This window comes from Chrysemys picta, chromosome 21, assembly GCF_011386835.1.
Source record: "Chrysemys picta bellii isolate R12L10 chromosome 21, ASM1138683v2, whole genome shotgun sequence".
In the NCBI taxonomy this organism is placed as follows: Eukaryota; Metazoa; Chordata; order Testudines; family Emydidae; genus Chrysemys; species Chrysemys picta.
The window spans coordinates 19,794,578-19,805,311 of record NC_088811.1 but is presented as its reverse complement, the minus strand read 5'-3'; positions in this window follow the sequence as shown (position 1 = coordinate 19,805,311).

Genomic DNA, 10,734 nt, shown 5'->3' with positions numbered 1-10,734 from the left:
ACATGACTTATGAGGAGAGGCTGAGGGAACTGGGATTGTTTAGTCTGCAGAAGAGAAGAATGAGGGGGGATTTGATAGCTGCTTTCAGCTACCTGAAAGGCGGTTCCAAAGAGGATGGAGCTCGGCTGTTCTCAGTGGTGGCAGATGACAGAACAAGAAGCAATGGTCTCAAGTTGCAGTGGGGGAGGTCTAGGTTGGATATTAGGAAACACTATTTCACTGGGAGGGTGGTGAAGCACTGGAATGGGTTACCTAGGGAGGTGGTGGAATCTCCTTCCTTAGAGTTTTTTAAGGTCAGGTTTGACAAAAGCCCTGGCTGGGATGATTTAGTTGGGAATTGGTCTTGCTTTGAGCAGGGGGTTGGACTAGATGACCTCCTGAGGTCCCTTCCAACCCTGATATTCTATGATTCTATGACCACGCAGCTCCTGGGTCGGGAAGCAACCAGCATGTCCGGCTTCTAGCCTTAGGGGCTGCCGGGGGGGTCTGCGTGCTGCCCTGTCCCCCACCCTCAGGCTCAGCTCCCATTGGCTGGGTCAGGGCAGGGGAGGAGCTAGCGCCTCTCGAGCGCTCAGCAGGTGGCTGTTGAGGGGTTGCGTGGCACAGGCTTCTCCCGCTGTTGCCCGGCCTCTTCTCCTGCACGGCTGGGCTCAAGCTGCAGCACGTGTCCCACGGCCAACCGCAGTCTGTTGCCCCATCGCTGGCCCGCAGCAGTTGGAGGTGTGTGCATCCCTGTTTCCCAGTGCTGGGAATAGGGCTGCACTGCCACCCCCTCTCACTGCATCCCTCCCTGTCCCACCGCCCCCCGCACCTCCATCCCCCCGTCATTGCATCCCTCCCCTCCCCGTACTACCCCCGTCCCCCCATTCCCCTCACTGCATTTCTCCCCGGTCCCATCCCATCCTGCCCCCCACACCTACCCATCCCAGCCCTGTACCCCTTACAGCACTCTCCCACCCATCCTATCCACCTCCCAGAGCCACCACCCCCCATGTTCCTCACCCCCCCACACTCCTGCACCCCATTCATACTAAAAACACACTAACATGCCCAAAGGGATTTTCCTCCAAACTTAAAACAATGTAAAAACCAAGCCTGAGAAAAACTTCAGCCTCAGGAATTTGGTTGAAAAAGTTCTGAGCAACTGGGAAAAGTGGGTTAGAACCGAGCCTGGACGCCAATCTAAAGTACAACAGGTGCCCGTAATCGTGAAAGTAATAGCGCTAGATGCTAAACTGGGTTGTGGGGCCCAGGTCCTGGACTCCAGGCTATGGGCTGTGAAGTTTTCTGGTGCAGAAAAGGAATCTGGAATCCAATCCTGCAATTCTTAGTTTGGGGAGAAGTCTTCAGTGTTACCAGCTCATGTGATTTTGTTGCAAGTCTTGCAATATATATATATGGACTGTCAAGTGGGGGGAGTGATAGCTCAGTGGTTTGAGCATTGGCCTGCTAAACCCAGGGTTGTGAGCTTAATCCTTGAGGGAGCCACTTAGGGATCTGGGGCAAAAATCAGTACTTGATCCTGCTAGTGAAGGCAGAGGGCTGGACTTGATGACCTTTCAAGGTCCCTTCCAGTTCTAGGAGATAGGATATCTCCACTAATTTATTTTTTAAAAGTGATATAAAAATTATCACGATTAACTGTGCAATTAAAAAAATTAATAGTGATTAATTGCATGATTAATCACACAAACAATAATTCTATTTAAACAATAGAATACCATTTATTTAAATATTTTTGGATGTTTTTTACATTTTCAAATATACTGATTTCAATTACAACACAGAATACAAAGTGTACAGTGCTCACTTTATTTTTTATTACAAATATTTGCACTTTAAAAAACAAAAGAAATAGTATTTTTCAGTTCACCTAATACAAGTACTGTCATGCAGTCTCGGTATCACGAAAGTTGAACTTACAAATATAGAATTATGTACAAAAAATAACTGCACTCAAAAATAAAACAATGTAAAACTGTCGCTCCTACAAGTCCTCTCAGTCCTACTTCAGCCAATTGCTCAGACAAACACGTTTGTTTACATTTGCAGGAGATAATGCTGCCCACATCTTGTTTACAATGTCACCAGAAAGTGAGAACAGGTGTTCGCATGGCACTTTTGTAGCTGGCATTGCAAGGTATTTACATGCCAGATGCACTAAAGATTCATATGTCCCTTCATGCTTCAATCACCATTCCAGAGAACATGTGTCCATGCTGATGACGGGTTCTGCTCAATAACTATGCAAAGCAGCACAGACCGACGCATGTTCATTTTCATCATCTGAGTCAGATGCCACCAGCAGAAGGTTGATTTTCTTTTTTGGTGGTTCAGGTTCTGTAGTTTCCGCATCGGAGTGTTGCTCTTTTAAGACTTCTGAAAGCATGTTCCACACCTCGTCCTTCTCAGATTTTGGAAGATTCTTAAACCTTGGGTCGAGTGCTGTAGCTATCTTTATAAAACTCACATTGGTATCTTCTTTGTGTTTTGTCAAATCTGCAGTGAAAGTGTTCTTAAAAAGAACAACATGTCCTGGGTCATCATCCAAGACTGCTATAACATGAAATATATGGCAGAATGCGGGTAAAACAGAGCAGAAGACATACAATTCTCCCCGAAGGAGTTCTGTCACAAATTTAATTAACACATTATTTTTTTAACGAGCATCATCAGCATGGAAACATGTCCTCTGGAATGGTGGCCGAAGCATGAAGAGGCATACGAATGTTTAGCATATCTGGCACGTAAAGACCTTGCAGTGCCGGCTACAAAAGTGTCATGCGAATGCCTGTTCTCACTTTCTGGTGACATTGTAAATAAGAAGCAGGCAGCATTAGCTCCCGTCAATGTAAACAAACTTGTTTGTTTTAGCGATTGGCTGAACAAGAAGTAGGACTGAGTGGACGTGTAGGCACTAAAGTTTTACATAGTTTTGTTTTTAGTGCAGTTATGTAACAAAATAAAATCGACATTTGTAAGTTGCACTTTCACAATAAAGAGATTGCACTACAGTACTTGCATGGGGAGAATTGAAAAATACTATTTCTTTTGTCATTTTTACAGTGCAAATATTTGTAAGAAAAAATAATAATATAAAGTGAGCACTATACACTTTGTATTCTGTGTTGTAATTAAGTATCAGAGGGGTAGCCGTGTTAGTCTGAATCTGTAAAAAGCAACAGAGGGTCCTGTGGCACCTTTGAGACTAACAGAAGTATAGGGAGCATAAATCAATATATTTAAAAATGTAGAAAAACATCCAAAAATATTTAATACATTTCAATTGGTATTCTATTTTTTAACAGTGCAATTAAAACTGCAATTAATTGTGATTAATTTTTTTAATTGTGATTAATTTTTTTGAGTTAGTCACGTTAGTTAACTGCAATTAATCAACAGCCCTAATATATATTTAAGCTTGATCTCCCTATTCCTGCCTTGCATCATGAAAAATTTCCCTTATCCAAAATGGCCACCATCTCCCATTATTTTCATTGGACTGAAGCCAGGAAAGAAGGCCATTGTGTCCCTATAGCTTCTGCATAGGTAAGATGGACACCAGTTGCCATTGTTATCAATGAGACTGAAGTCAAGTTGCCCTCCAGGAAGATGGTTGCCACTCTGTTAGGGGAGCTAGCGAGGTTACTATGGGGGATGGGAGGAGTTGAAGGGGTGCAGGAGACTCTGGGGTGTTCAGAGGGATGGGGATGCAGGGATATGAAGGGAGCAGGAGGAGACTTGGGGGACGGGGGAGTGTAGGGCTTAGGGGAGAGACAGATGAGCAGGGGAGTGGGCCGTGAGGGGAATGTGGGGTGCAGAAGGGAGGCTGAGGGGGTTCAGGGGAATGCAGGATAAGAAGAGATGAAAGGAAATGTGATGAGCTAGGGGGAGATTGTAGGGTGCAGGAAGAGACTGGGGGAAGCTCCGTCCTTTCAAAGGGTAAGAGGAGTGAGACCCTCTGAACATCCTGCAGAGGCCTGCGTTTCTCCCTGTGCATTGAAGGGTGAACTCTGACCCCGAAATGATCCCACACAAGTTGGGGGTGGGCACGTACCTCCTAAAGTGCCAAAATCAGAAGGCAAACAAAATAACTCCCTTGCCCCCACATTTACTGTGTTTAGCCCCCCTCGTGAGCTGGGGGACAGCCAGAGGGGCCAGTCCTGAATCCTTGCTCCTGTGAGCGGCTGAGCTGGAGTCTGGGGGGTTTGCAGTTTCCCGCCCCTGCTCAGGGACAGTCTGTGTGATGGGATGCACCAACCTCATGTTAACGCAGCCAAGCGATTGTCACTGGAAGTCATGTCAGAACGGCCCCTCCCAGGCGAGAACGTCCCCACAGGGCGCAGCCTCTCATTGTGCTGCTGTTTTATTTCCTTTGTTTTTTAGGCCCATCTGCATTGTTGGGACTGTCTGGGGCATGCCAGGGAGAGCCCAGCCTTGATTGGCTGCCTCTGCATGCCTCTCCAGCGGCGCTAGCAACACCCAGCCCTCACACAGCGGGGTAAGTTGCTGGAGATCCTACTGGCCACCAGAGACTGAATGGGGCAGGGCAGATCCTGCTGACCTTCCTCACCCCCCTCCCTGCCATTACTCTGTAACGTCCATGAAACACTGGTCAATGGCACCAGCGGGACTGCTCGGCGCTGACCCCCCCGCCCCTTCCGTCAGGATGGGATCTGCAGCAGACTTATCATGTGCCTTTTTGAACAGAGGTCGTAAATACACCCCCTGGCATATTTCAGCCCCACACAATGGGGCTTTGTTTGGGAGAATGTCCTTTGCACAAACTGTGTCCCCCCCACAACTCTGCCATAAATAACGCCAAGGCAGAGGCAAACAGAGGTACCAGCAAGGGAGAAAAGGCCAGAACGTGACAAGGAGTCCATCAGTCAAAGAGATACAAGGGGCCTCTTTGGGAAGGCAGGAGATGCAGAGGAGAAGACTCTCCCATCACCAGGGGGGAGATGGTGGGAAAGGGACAGGGAAGTACATGTGAAAGCTTGAAATGGGACCCATCCAGCCAGGGCCGGCTCTAGGTTTTTTGTCACCCCAAGCAAAAAAAATGTTGGCTGCCCCCACCCCAGGGCTCTCCCCCCCCCCCCCCGCACCCCATGCTGCCCCAGCTCTGGGCTTCCCCCTTCTCCCCCACCAGTGCCCCCCCACCCACACACCCCCTGCCACCCCAGCCCTGGGCTCTGCCCCCTCCACCCGCACCCCCTGCCGCCCCAGCCCTGGGCTCTCCCCCCGCATCCTCCTTCCGCCCCAGCCCTGGGTCACTGGTAACTTGCTCCCAGGGCGGGTCATCAGCAGGAATTTTGGATGTGCACAGAACACAGACAGGATTGATTCCCACATGGTTACAGAACTGCAGTAAAGTGGAACAATTTTCAGCTTGTGTGACTGGAGGATATCTGGATGCATATTATAAGACTGTCCTCCATAAATGAGGAAAAGTTGAGGTGCCTTTATTATTCTTTTGTTCCACTCTTTGTTTCTATGGGGAATTTGCCAATGCAATATCACTGTCTTCCTTTTAAACAAATAAAACTAAAAAAAAAAAAAAGGCAATGGCTGTTGAAAATAGCAATTCCAGTCCTAAAAACCACTGGGAAGCATTTCTTGCTCAATTTTATCCTACTTTTTCTACAGCAAGTTACAGTGGATCAGTATATTTGATTTGGGAGAAATGAAGTAACAGCCGCCCGAATTGAGCTTGAGCACTCCTGAATTTTGAGGTGTTCAAATCTGGAAGGCAGGTGCTAGATTCCCTTTCTGAATATTAGCTATATCTGGAAAGGAAAAGTCAATTTCTGCTTCCATGGCTCAGAAGTGGAAATCCTCCTGCGTGCCTGGTACTGTATCTAAAGCTGCCCAGGTCCAGAGCCTCCCCTCCCTTACTTTTCATTTTAAATTCTAGTGGGATCCACATACCTCCCTTGCTAGGCTTCAGATAGAGAGGGGCACTGTCCACCCAATTCTTTCTTTGGGGGCTGCAAGGTGAGGTCACACCAGTATCCCTAATCCAGGCTGGGGATGTCTTCTGAAGGGGATATCTGGGCCAAAGCCTTCTACTCCTTGGGCAGACTTGTTCCCTGGTTCCAGGGCCACCCCGCTCTAGCAGTGAGCTCTCTGTTCACATCAGGCTACAGCATGAGGTTTCAGCTACCATACTCCCTCCCCCTCCCTTTCCTGTTGATAGCGGCCAAGGGAATGCTGGGAAATGTAGTTCTTTCCCGGCTCCAGGGCTGGCTCTATAGGCAGGGAGCTAACCAAGGAACTACAGCTCCCAGGGCCCCCTGTTGGTTCTCAGCTCCCAGGGTGGTTCCCCGCTGGCTGCCGCCCCAAGCACCTGCTTGCTTTGCTGGTGCCTAGAGCCGCCCCTGCGTCCTGCCCATCCAGGGAACGCTGTAGCAGGCAGGATCCCTGCATGGCAGGTGGGTGGTGAGTGTGCCCCTCGCTGTGATGAAGTCTTTATGAGGCACTGAGCCCCCAATGGATCACAGTGACTGTGAGGAAGCTGGTGAGTGTGTGGAAAACTTGTGCAACACCCCCAAGTGACAAGCTCACAGGCTGGGGGGAAAGTTCCTGAGAGGTGGCTGATCTGTTGGTTCAGATCCCATCCACTCGCAAGCAGTCGCTCTTCCAGGGCCGATAGCTACAGTAGAAACATGCAGAGCTTGGTGAATGCTGAGGGATCTACCCAGTGACTGAATTTGCTCCCAGGAGGAGAGGCTCTTTAGGGTAATTACATCTAGTGGCTTGGACATCAAGGCAGAGGAATTCCTCGCGTCCTTCAGAGCTCCCTTCCTGAAATGGCTAAACTCTAGTAAAGCCCATCTCTTGTGTGGTGGAAGCTCAATGTTCAGGAAGAATGGGTGAGACTCAGTGGCAGGCCTGGACCAGAGGGAGAACTGGTCTCCCGTCTCCTTTCCAGGGGCTCAGCCTTCCAGTGTGGGCTCCTCGACCGCCAGGAGCCCCTCAACCAGGGTGGGGGAGTTGTGTGGCGTTGCTGAGGGCTGTGCTACCAGGGTCTTTTGAATTGTTCAGGTTGTTCCCTCATCGGGCTGGTTCATCCTTTGATCCGTGATGGACGGCTAGACTCAGGTCGCTTTCAGCAGCCCAGCCTTGTGCGCGCTCCTCCAGGCAGCACTTAGATCAGGTCTGGTCGGAAGGTGAGGTAAGCGATTCCTCCTCAGAGCGGCAGTTGGTGGCCAAGCGCTATTTCAGTGACATGCGTCCGTTCCACGTTCCCATTCAGCGGGTGCTCCCATCCCTGCGGTGATGCCTTCTGAACTGGAAGTTGCCTTTACCAGGTCGGAGGCTTCAGAAGCAGGGATTTCAGATCCTGGCCTTTAATTCCTTCATCCATGCTGCCAAATCCCTGGCTGCCTCCCCGCCTGCTGCGGGCTGTCCCTCCAGCAGATTCACAGCCCCCTTGACAAAGTCTCCCGCCATGGTTTTGAATTTAAAATCCTATTAGTCTTAAATTAATTGCCTTTTCTCGCTGAGCACTGGGCTGGAACTGGCAGCCGAGGTCTGCAATCATTAACTGGGACAGGGATAGTGCAGAGAAAAGCTGCCTTTCTCATGCTGGGCTTTGCTCCGTAGTCCCAGCCTTCTGTCCAGCTTTCTTCTTTATCTTTTATTAACCAGCTCGTCCCCTTTTGCTGATCACCCTTTTATCTGGCCCGGCACCAGGGAGCTTTGAACCTTGGAATTAAATTCTCCCCGGAGCCATGACGAGGGGGCAAGTTTTGGTTCATTTCACGCTCCAGAAAAAAGGAAAAGCCCCACAGGGAATGGAGCCCTGTTTGTAGGGGTCCCTAGGGGTTAATGTGAAGAGGGGTGACCTCAACACCTGCTGAAATAATCCAATAACTGAGTCTCCACAGGCAAGAGGGCTCCGCGGTCCCCTGGCTGACTCCCAGAGAACAACCCTGGGTTTACTTGGTATTCCATAGCAACACAGGCATTGGAGACAGGAACCCTTCCACACCCCTTCTATTCAGCACCCAGGCTGCGGGGAGCCCAAGGGATTGGTGGGGTGTCCCAGGGATGGCACTGCTGCGCCAACCGCAGAGGCTGCTTTATGTCCTGGCCGCCTACGGGCAACTCTGTAGCACAGAACAACCTGAGCATAGTGCCCTGCACGCTGGCCACAGCCCCTTCTGACCCCAAGAGTTCAGCGGTCAGGAGTCAGGCCTCGGGAACTGTGAGATTGGCTTAAAAATAATGAGATTTCTAAAATATAATAACCAGTGAGTCGTCCTTTTTCTTTCCCTTCTGGTTTCTGAGCCTTCAGGGCACACCCGGTCACGCTGTCAGGCTTTTCTCCACAACCAAGAGGTCTAGAAATTTACTTTTTAAAAAATGCAAGCTGAGGTTCTCATGTAACCCCAGGACTCCAGCAGCTGGAGCTTTAAGAGAAAAACCAAATACTGTGAGACTCACATTAAAATCCTGAGAGTCGGCAACACTGCATCGAAACTGTGCTAGAGGCCGAGCAAGCAAAAAAGGAGCTTAGAGCCCCCTTTCTCCCCCCACCCTCCCAGGGTTTGCCTCCGCATACAGCTCAGAATTGGGATCACGGACTGTTCTCATGTCCTCTGAGAAGGATGAAGTGTTACATACACTGTCAGCTGCCATCGCTTCATTCCTTGGATCTGCCCCATGGGAAACCCCCTCATGTAGGCACAGCTGGATGGAAGGAGGGGTTGGGGCCCATAGTCTGGTAGAAACATGGTGAGTTGCCAGTACCCTTTGCAGTGATAAGAGGAAAGTGTCCTGGAAGGAGACTCCACAGAGACTGAACTGCACTTTGAACACCTCAGGGAGACGTCTCTCTGCTTTGTGCCAGCGTTTCCCGGAGAGCCAGCAAGGGTGTGAGCATGTGCCAGGCACCGAAGGCAGCAAAGGAGAAGCCAGGGATTTGGAGGGCGGAAACTGGTGAAGGAGGCTAGAACAGACTGGTAAGTACTGGCCGAGTGTGGGGCACAGGGCTGGCTAATGAGGAGTGGAATGAGAACTGAGCAGTGCAGAGATTTTAAGGAGGTGATGGGATCTTGAGGCAGAGAGGGGATGGTGTAAGGAGTAATTGCTGGTGGGAGGATCAGAGAGGGAGAGCAGAGCGACTGGTGTGAGTCCTGGAGCTGGTGGAAGAGGCAAACGATACCTAAGAGGGACAGGAGTTAGCAGCACGTATATGGAAGTTACTGGTGCTAATGGAGCTGGAGAAGGACAGGCCATAGTGGAGATGACATCTATACAAGGCCAGTGGATTATGGGAATGTTTCAGCTTGGGTGTGGTGTTTAAATCAATTCCACTGGCCAGGAATTTGGGGAGAGCAGAGAAGGGGTGCTGCAGAGAACACAGGGCTGGATAGTCTGGCACCAGGTCAGGTCCAGTGCGAGCACATGCATGTAACCTGTAGAGAGCAACTCCACACTGAGAAGACAGTTCAGTCACAGACAGGTTCAGGGCAAACAAACTTTGCTCAGTGTGTAAGGGGAACTGCACCGCAGCTGATCATAAGCGCCCTTTCAAGAGCTAATTGCTATACATTCAGATACACCGAACCTAGCCTGCCCATCTGCAATAGCGCCACCTTGTGATCCCCAAAAGGGGAGTAGCTGTTTTATCAATATACCATTGTTCAGCAGCCCCAGCATCAGTTATTCGGTGGTCCTGGGCCTGGCCACCGACCACTTGTTCCGACGGCCAGCCCTGGGGCTGTGGGAACAGCTGACCGGCACTCCCACAGCTGCCGAACAGCTGATCACTAGCCAGCCCCACCGCTGGGTGGAGTAGCAGTAGTCAGCCCCTGTCGCTGGAGCAGCGGCAGGGCTGGAGCAGCTGTAAGCCCTGGCCGTGCTCTGTTTGTCCCTCCATCCCTCCCCCAGGATATTTTTAGTAAAAGTCAGGACAGGTCACAGGCGTCCATGAATTTTTGTTTATTGCCTGTGACCAGACCGTGACTTTTATTAAAAATACCCGTGACCGAATCATAGCCTTAATCATTACAACTTCTGCCCTCTAGTGAAATAAGGATCTCCTAGAAATGCAGGTAGCCTTTCATCCTTGCAGGTTTCCATGTTTGTCTCCCCCTCGAGTCCTATATTCATCCATGGATATATCCCTTGTGGTTGGATCTAAATGATCAGCAAGTACAAGATGCATATCCTTTAGTCAGACCCATCTGTGTAGACAGACTGTTGAAAGACAGCAGTGTATTGAGGTCCTGAGAACGCCCCAGAAATTCCTTCTCCACAACTGGTCTCCCATTTCAAGCCGTCTGGGATAGTTGTTGAGTTTCTTCAGTGTTTGCCATCCCTTTTCTTTCAATGAATCTGTGAACCGGTTCTTGATGCACTACAAAAGGGCAAGATCTTGCTTTTTGTATCAGCAAGGATAGGTTGTTTCATTTCTAAATCACTGTGCAAGGTCTCCTCCAAAAAGGAGTAAGTTTGGGACTTTTTTCCAGGCTGCTTTTTCTAGCTGTGTAGCCCTCTCTTCTCTCAATCCTGGATGGGCACATCTTTCTCCTCTTTTCTAGCCTCTGGTGCCTGGCATACTTGCTTTCAGCTCATCTTCACCTTCTGGAATGCTGTCCTCAGGTCACTGATCTAAGATTCCACCTGTGTAGGTGTGGTGAGGTTTGCTAGTTCTTGGTGCCTAAACATCATAGATTCATAGATTCTAGGACTGGAGGGGACCTCGAGAGGTCATCGAGTCCA